Source organism: Aedes albopictus, chromosome 1, assembly GCF_035046485.1.
Source record: "Aedes albopictus strain Foshan chromosome 1, AalbF5, whole genome shotgun sequence".
Lineage (NCBI taxonomy): Eukaryota > Metazoa > Arthropoda > Insecta > Diptera > Culicidae > Aedes > Aedes albopictus.
Window position 1 is genome coordinate 113,327,239 of NC_085136.1, and position 8,971 is coordinate 113,336,209.

The window sequence follows — 8,971 nt, forward strand, 5'->3', positions numbered from 1 at the left end:
GATGACGAAGAGTTTTGGGCGCAGTTTGACCATCACCAGATAGTGGTCGGAGTCGATGTTGGCGTCACGATAGGTCCTGACGTCGATAATGTCAGAGAAGTGCCGTCCGTCAATCAGAACGTGGGCGATTTGAGATTCCGTCTGCTGTGGGGATCTCCAGGTGTAACGATAAGGGAGGCTGTGTTGGAAAAAGGTGCTACGTATGGCCATATTCGTTCGTCTGCTGGTGGGCGCTGAACTTACCAATCGTCGGTCTGAATTCCTCCTCCTGGCCTACCTGAGCGTTCAAATCACCTTTGATGATCTTGACGTCGTGGCTTGAGCAGCGATCGTAAAATGCGTGTAGCCTTTGCTCCATGTTAAACATGAAACGAAAATCGATTACATCAAAGGATCATCATTCAAACTGATCTAATCCAAAACACGCCTTAAAGTAGACCGACTTAAACACATAATTTGCCGACATTGTCGGATTCAAGCGTTATTCATTAACTCAATCGGCCCTGAAAACTATCTCCGAAGGTCAAGTTTCATTCGGAATCTTCGGAGAAAGTAGAGAGAGAAATGGTTGCGATCGAACGCGAAACCTAAGCGATCGGCCAGGGTATTCTTTTAGATTACCGAACTGTTTCGAAAAAGATCGCGGGACAATTCGAGTATCCGCTGGACTCGGCCGAGGTCACTTTCCCTGATCTGAGGGTCACGGCTTCAATTCAATTTCGTCCGAACCGTCAACCAGAGTAGTCGCGATTGTGCGTGTGTCGTGTCCTTGACCTTGTAAGATAGATTGTGAAAAACGTGGTGATCGTTTCTTATCTTTAATTTTATTGTCCTAGTTCCTAGTTAAGAGATAAAGTCGTAGGCTGTGCGTAGTGAGTTTGTGCGTTTTCTCACCAGGAATACAGGTATGTGCTCAGTGTGTCCCGTCTCGTCTCATGATTTTGTGAAATGTGCTAATTAACTGTTGAAACAAAGAACGACCTCGTGGACTACGGCAGCGACCCTCTGAACTCCACCATCGTGACGAAACTCCCGACCCACGTCACCTAGTCGGAAGGAAGCGATTCGTCACCACATCGCTTCAGGCTCAACACGGTTTCCAAGTGCCGTCTCTAGAAGACCAGAGTCATCCCCAACGCCACTGCAGACCACCCACCACGTGGATCCGCGATCCCACGTTCCAAATTCGCGTGGTTCAACGCGCTAGGACCAAGAGCGCAGACCACCGAACAGCAGTGAACGATCGCCGACAACCACCGTTCCAGCTGCACACCAGAAACTATCGGTGAGTCCGTTCTTTTATTTGCGAAGGGCGGCGTCCGGTGAGGACGCCTTGGAGGACAGTTTTTGCCGACCATAAGGTCGAGATTAATTTGGACGGCTAGTCACTACAGCGTCCGTTGATGTAAGGTTGGGTGGCAACAATCATACAAAATCGTGCGCACGTAATTTAAGATCGACCCACCCAACCCTATTGTGTGAGACACCCGGGTGTAGCAAGCTTGCCGCTGCTGCTTGTCGCATCATCGAGGAGGAGAGAAAGTGAATGGAGTAATAGCACGAATAGAGCACATGACAGAGATAGGAAGATAGGAATGGAATACAAACGCACAGGCACAGGAGAGCAGGATTGAAGAAGAAATACCTGAGTATATGGAAAATGAATAGGATTATAGAATAAATAGTTCGTTGTGGGTTATCACCGAATAAATGTGTTTAGTTTCTACCATAATAGTGTGTTTGTAGATTACCATTCCGTTGTGTGAAAGTTCTTTAGATTATTGAAATGTTGTGCCGTTGCTTCGTGTATTTGTAGTAGATGTTGTTTGCGTGGCGCAATTTGACTGTTGGGTCTTGCGTATTCCCTTCCAACCTGGTAGCGCCTCTAGCGAGAAGTAGTGGAACCGCCAGTGATGATAAATAGCTCGCGATAACTGATGTCGCGTGGCATTTAGGTATGAGTGTCGTCTTACTGCGTTCTTTGGAGGAATGGTTTTGTAGTGTAGCGGGTTATGTTGCTGGTAGGGTAAACACCCCAGTTCAGGTGTAGGTAGTAGATGCGCTGGATCGATCCTACTTTCTTTGGGAATTTTAAATGGACTCGCCCTGAAGAGTCTCAACCGGGCAAATTTAGAACTTGTCGTGCGGTCTCCTTACGGAGTGGCGCTTAAGCCGCATGATTTATTCCCGGATCGGCCAGTGCCGGCTACATGCGTCCTTGTCATCATCAGTACTTCCGGAGTGTGGGCTGTGCACGTTGATTATGCTGAAGTTGAAGAATCGGCCTTTGATCCTCAACCTGCACATTCTTTCGTCGATCGGCCACCAACCGATCACGCGCCTCTGCATATCACCCATAACGATGAAAGCTGTTCCCAGCTCGCGTGTGTTGCCGCAGCTCTGGTAGATGGTATGCTTACCTCTAAACGTTCGCACCATGGATCCTGTCCAACTCACCTCCTGCAGCGCTACGATGCCGAACCCGTGGTCCTTCAGTAGATCGGCGAGTATGCGGGTGCTCCCAATGAAGTTGAGAGATAAGCAGTTCCACGTACCGAGTTTCCAATCGCAAGTCCTTTTTGTTCGCTGGAGTCGTTGCCGTTGGTCTCGGTTCGTATTATTCTGTTGCTGATTTTCCGTTACAATGTTTTTTTACGGCTGGCTCGTAGGGCCTGACACCAACCCCCTACTTTCCGGTGGACCATAGTGCACAGTTGAGCTTAGAGTCCTTCTCTGGCACTCGGACGTAGATCAGCCGCTCCTAACATGGGGATCAGACGCTGTTGTGAGCCGCTCCTCCTGGAGAACAGACGCTCAGGTTTGCCGAAGTAAATCCCCCCTTCCCTGTCAGCCTACGACCAATTTTCCCACCGGGGTTGATTACCCGATCTTCCCTAAGGTTGCTTATAGTTTCCGGCCGGTACCGCGTGGAGGTAGGGATAGGAGTTGCTGGGTAGAAGCTAGTGGATCACAATGGGATCTGAATTGCGCAGCATACCCAGCCTTCACCGTGCCCCGGAGTATGGGCTGTGCACGTTTATTATGCTGAAGTTGAAGAATCGGCCCTTGATCCTCAATCTGCACATTCTTTCATGGATCTGTCACCAAACGATCACGCACCTCTGCATATCACCCATCACGATGAAAGCTGTTCCCAGCTCGCGTGTGTTGTCGCAGCTCTTGTAGATTGTATGATTACCTCTAAAGGTTCGTTCCATGGATCCTGTCCAACACACCTCCTGCAGCGCTACGATGCCGAACCCGCGGTCCTTCAGTAGATCGGCGAGTATGCGGGTGCTCCCACAGAAGTTGAGAGATCGGCAGTTCCACGTACCGAGTTTTCAATCGCAAGTCCTTTTTATTCGCTGGGGTCATTGTCTTTGGTCTCGGTTCGTATTATTCTGTTGCTTATTTTCCGTTAAAGTGATTTTTTTTAACGGCTGGCTCGTAGGGCCTGACACCAACCCCCTAGGAGGACCATAGTGCACAGTTGAGCTAAGAGCCCTTCCCTGGTACTCGGACGTTGATCAGCCGCCCCTAACATGTTGATCAGACGCTGTTGTGAGCCGCTCCTCCTGGAGAACAGACGCTCAGGTTTGCCGAAGATAACTCCCCCTTTCCTCTCAGCCTACGACCAAAGTTCCCACCGGGGTTGGTTACCCGATCGTCCCTAAGGTTGCTCATAGTTTCCAGCCGGTACCACGAAGAGGTAGGGATATGAGTTGCTGGGCAGAGGATAGTGGATCACAATGGAATCTGAATTGCGAAGCATACCCAGTAGGCTGTCCCAAAATAGAAAAAGTGTCAAAAAGTTAGCTTGCTCACCCTTAGAATGATAGATTAGGGTCTTAGAAACAATAGTTCCATACATGAAAACTCATTAAAAAAATATTTAGAGGTTGCACGCATCGATTTCATGAAAAATAGACGATTTTTGGTATTTTTACCAAAAAAATGCTAATATGAGTTGAAAAATAAAAGAAATAAAAGTCATCAATCAAACTAAATCATAGTTCTGGGTCCCGCAAACAAAGTTTGGAGGGAGTTTAGGTCGACAAAGCTGATTTTATATATTTGGAGAAAATCTCAAGAAATCGCGATTTTTTTCACCAAATTTTTCAAAAATGCTCAATTTATAAGGATTTTGAAATTTTTCCTGTGATTCGCAATTCCCTTATTTTATAGCAAATTTTGTGTAGATTATTTCGGCTCAAGACAGATTTGAGCTATCTCTTTCATGAGCTGAGATATCGGTATGATAATGATAACACAATCAATGAAAAAATCGTGTTTTCTTACGTTAATCGATTTTGTTCACTAGTTTCCATGGCTACCATGCAATTAAAACAACACACGACAATTGTTTGACATAATAGTACGTGCAAGTGTACATTTTTGAAGAATGTCAGGAATTATTGGGTTGCTTTGATCATTACTGATTCATACTGCATGACAGCAACAATATGTAAAGGTTTTGAAAGTTAATCATCGTTTTATTGCGGTTTTTTTGAAAAATTTCCACCCTGCGGTAGCCGCCGAGTCCTACCGCAGCTGTCAAAGTCCTACCGCAGCCATGAACATCATCAAATCATTGAAACAGATGGCCTAATCAAAGTATGCTTGCAATGTGAATTGCTCTGGATAGCAACAACAAACAATGATCATCGGCGTCGTATCCAAGGCATCCTTGACCCGATTGATGATAACTCGGTGAAAATCAGTAGTTCGACAGCTGCGGTAGCTTTTTCAATCTTCCGTAAAACGGAAATTTTTCTCTAAATTAGCAATATATCTACATTTGCTGAACATAACTTTTCACACCCGCTGTATGATTTTTTCTTTTCTTAGATTTCATCTGTTGATCAGATAACATTAGCAAGCCACCGATTCAAAACTTGTAATTTTGGTTGTAAATTATGTTTTACAAAGTAAGCTGCGCAGCAGAAAGATTTTAGCATTGACATTTTTTAGGTTAACACCTCTTGTAACATATTAGACCAGTCACTAAGTTATATTTATTTTTTTTTTAAATAATAGTGGAATCTAAACATCCTGATGCTTTCTAAAATCCAACCCAAGCTGCAAATATGTGCGCTAATGGTTTGTTTTTCAAATCAAATTATATAATAGATTTCAATATTATCTTATTATATAGATATTATTCAATAATATCCTAGTATTCGTAAAAACTCATGCATTTCCATGCACATATTTAAATTTTTATGTCGATTGGCTGAAACTATAAAACTATATTTCTCTTTCTTACAGTTTTTATTAGCTATTTTATTTTCATTTAAGCAAGGATGTTTTCGATCATCTGGCAATCATTTGACTCACTCGTAAAAGTGTTAGTACTACCTACTCATACTAAACGATCGGATTTTCCGATCGTTTAGTATGAGTAGGTGGTACTAGCGCTGTCACGCCGCATACATGAGAGTTAGGATATGGCGTCCTTGGTGATAATTGTGAGAAAAACACTTATCCACAAGTTTGCCGTACATCTCATTTCACAATTATGCTTCTGAACTGAGTTTTGGATAAATGAGTCAAATGATTGCCAGGTGATCGAAAACACCCTTGCATTTTAGTTGTTTTCAATGTTAGAGCAGTAGTTCTGGTATAACTAGAAAGAACCTATATGTTAGCTTAACAAGAGTACTAACATCTATTTAAAAAGGTAAACATTGTTGAGCCATCTACACATCACTCAAAATATATCATAGAACTTCACACATGGAATTTGATTGTCTGACTTGCGATCACTTAAATTATTAAAATTTCGCAACGAGTCACTTTTTGAGTCTTTCTTTGAATCAGTAAGCACAATCAATGTAAAACTATCAAAGTAATCTAATTTTTTTCTGAAAATCTTCAAAAATGTGTAGTTGCATAACATAACATGTCAAACACTTTGCTTTTTTTTGCATGGTACCCATAGAAACTAATGAACAAAAACAAATATCATATGAAAATCCGATTTTTTCATTGATTGTGTTATCATTATTATGAAGGAGATAGCTCAAAACTGTTTTCAGCCGAAATAATCTACACAAAAATTGCTATAAAATAAGGAAATTGCGAATCACAGGAACAATTTCGAAATCCTTATAAATTGAGCATTTTTGAAAAAAATCGTGATTTCTTGATATTTTAACATTTGCCAAATATATAAATTCAGCTTTGTCGACCTAAACTCCCTCCAAACTTTGTTTGCGGGACCCAGAACTATGATTTACTTTGGTTAATGACTTTTATTTCTTTAATTTTTCAACTCATATTAGTATTTTTTTGGTAAAAATACCAAAAATCGTCCATTTTTCATGAAACCGATGCGTGCAACCTCTAAATATTTTTTGATTGAGTTTTCATGTATGGAACTATTGTTGCTAGGACCGTAATCTATCATTCTAAGGGTGAGCAAGTTAACTTTTTGACACTTTTTCTATTTTGGGACACCCTAATACCCAGCCTTTACCGTGCCTACAGGATCTTGATGGACAATACAAGAGAAGTAATGGCTCCTGCAGAGCAATCTCCAGAGCTTTTGAAGAGGATCATCGAGGTGATTTTTTCGCATCATGACCCTAGTCCTCGGTCTCCTTTCGTAGGACAGTCGGGAACTGGGGCTGGCGATGAGTAAAGGGTCACCGATGTGGAGCTTGTAGAGATAGCAAAGTCCCTTTGCGTAGGTAAGGCCCCATGTCCGGAAGGAGTTCCGAATCTGGCCTTAAAAGTAGCTATTGTAGATGTTCCCGTGATGTTAAGGTCTGCTAAAAATGTGTTTTCTCATTGCCCGGCCATGCACATTTTGTCAATAGATTGAAAAAGCGCTGATACATATCTCGGCCCTGTGGAACCAATCTGTGATCCAAACCATGTTGCCAGGCAGCAGAACTTGCAAAAGAAATAGTCCATTCCCCAAGACAGCCATCAACGAAAGTTTCTCACGAAAGGGTAAGTTGTCTGGAAGATTGTGTGCCATGTTCTTCCCCTTCTTCATCGAGAACCCTTCATCGCCGTTTGCGACGGCCGTAGATAAACGCACGCTCCCACAAGGTGAGGCTCTTTGGTCTAATGAAAATTAAGTGGTGAAACTGACGATGTCGCCGTCATCGTCGTCGAGGACATACCATGTGTGGCGGGCGGATCCCCTTTCCTCCTTGACGACGACGGGACATCCGGAGAAAACCGCTCTTAATAACGATGGCGATGGGGTTAATATCCCGCCGGCATCGTCCTCCGGCTTTGTGAGACTGCGAACGCAACGGACTACTGAAGCTTTATTTTAATGTGGTAATTACGCCTGCCTTACCTACACACTTGCTCACGTTTCAACGATTTCAGCGGGGTGGCGGCGGTTGACGTCGCCGTCGACGTGGCTGTGGTGGCGACGGTAACAAGGGTTGAACTTTGCATACCTTCCCTCGGAGAGTGGCGCCTTCTCGCCGCTGGGTGGGGGTTGATATGAGGATAGCAGCACGTAAATTGGGCTGTTACTTATCGTGTCGTTAAATGCCCCACGAAGAGGACCGTTTGCTGTGAATGAAGAGGTAAAAATTAAGTGCCGGGTGCAGTACTTCTTAAACTGTCACGTAGGGAGTTAATCCGTGTTGGAGTCGAGCTGGAAGTGTCTTATGGAAAGAACCTTTTTGCGTGCCGAAGGGACTCATTTCGAACTTAAATTATGCAAGCTGCTTTCGACAACGGTTTGGCATCTATAGTTAGTGAAACGATAACGGAAGCTGTGCTGAAAGAAGATGCTGCTAGTATGAATGGTCATGTTCTTGGAGGTGGCGAAATCAGAGAGTCCTAGGTCGTCCTCGTTCGTCAACTGGTAGGCACTTACCTTACCAATCATCGGTCTGGATTCCTCCTGGCTTACCTGATCGTTTAGTTCTCCTATGAGGGTCTTGATGCCATGGCTTGGGAGTTCAGCTTTTGAAACTAAGTTGAACCTTATTATAACTCTTATTGATTAATAATTAATGAAGCGGGTCCGCGATAATGATGAACGTCACCCACGTAACCCTGATGGCCAACTACACTCCAGCTTAAAAAAGAAATCGATGCATCGGCCGGGAATCGAACCCGGGCCGCCCGCGTGGCAGGCGAGCATTCTACCACTGAACCACCGATGCTTCATACAGTGAACGAAAATATTACTCATCGCAATCGATTACGTCATAAACGTGTTCCAACCGCTTCTCTTCATACGCTTCGAACGAGTCGAATAAACACTCATAAACAGCGATAGCTAAAAATAAACTCGTTAGCTGACCACGCGTTATTTGCCTCGTCGTGGGTCTTCCACTTCTCCATACGCATATGGGTTGATACGTTGGTTGTTGGTATGCGAAGCGTTGCCGTGATGGTGTTTTGATAAACGGAGCAAACATCAACAAGCGGGCAAGTCGTGTTGTCTGTCGGTGAATGTGGTCATTCGAAGTAAACCGGTTTGAAGTAATGTTGTCTTGAGATTGTGATCGAGAAGGAGTGGTTACCTTAGCCGAGAAGATGAAGGAATGGCCACAAACCATGGCTTTTAAGCTTGCTATCTAGTTTGGGTCACTCTTTCTTCCGTAGCAATAAAATTCCATCAGGTCCACTTCTACCTCTCCACATCTCCCTACTACAAATGAACCTGAAAAGCATGATTGCCTTTTGATGGCTAGTGTGGCTATTGGATTTGACCGGAACCCATCGAGTGCCCCTCCACTGCTGCTGCTACGGTAATAGCCAACCTATGGCATAAAAAAACTTAGGTGAATGAATGGTGGCTGATGAGTAGTTTTTGTGCCCTGCGTGCGTGCGTTGCGACCTGTTTGTGACTATTTCAAGTGATCGTTGACGATGGCGCTTGCAAAGTGAATGGGTGCAACGGCAGAGAAAGAAAAAAAATATTGGCCAGGTTTAATTTAGTGTTGCAAACTCTAGCCAGTCTATGCGCTGCGGGCGAGTGAGTTACAGG

The 8,971-nt window shown here is 44.0% G+C and overlaps 1 non-coding gene across 1 annotated transcript; it reads right to left on the reverse strand.

Moving 5' to 3' along the window:
• Positions 1–8,070: 8,070 nt before the first annotated feature.
• On the reverse strand, positions 8,071–8,141 carry Trnag-gcc (transfer RNA glycine (anticodon GCC)). Its single transcript has one exon. It is a non-coding gene; the product is annotated as a tRNA-Gly (tRNA).
• Between the last annotated feature and the right edge of the window lie 830 nt (positions 8,142–8,971).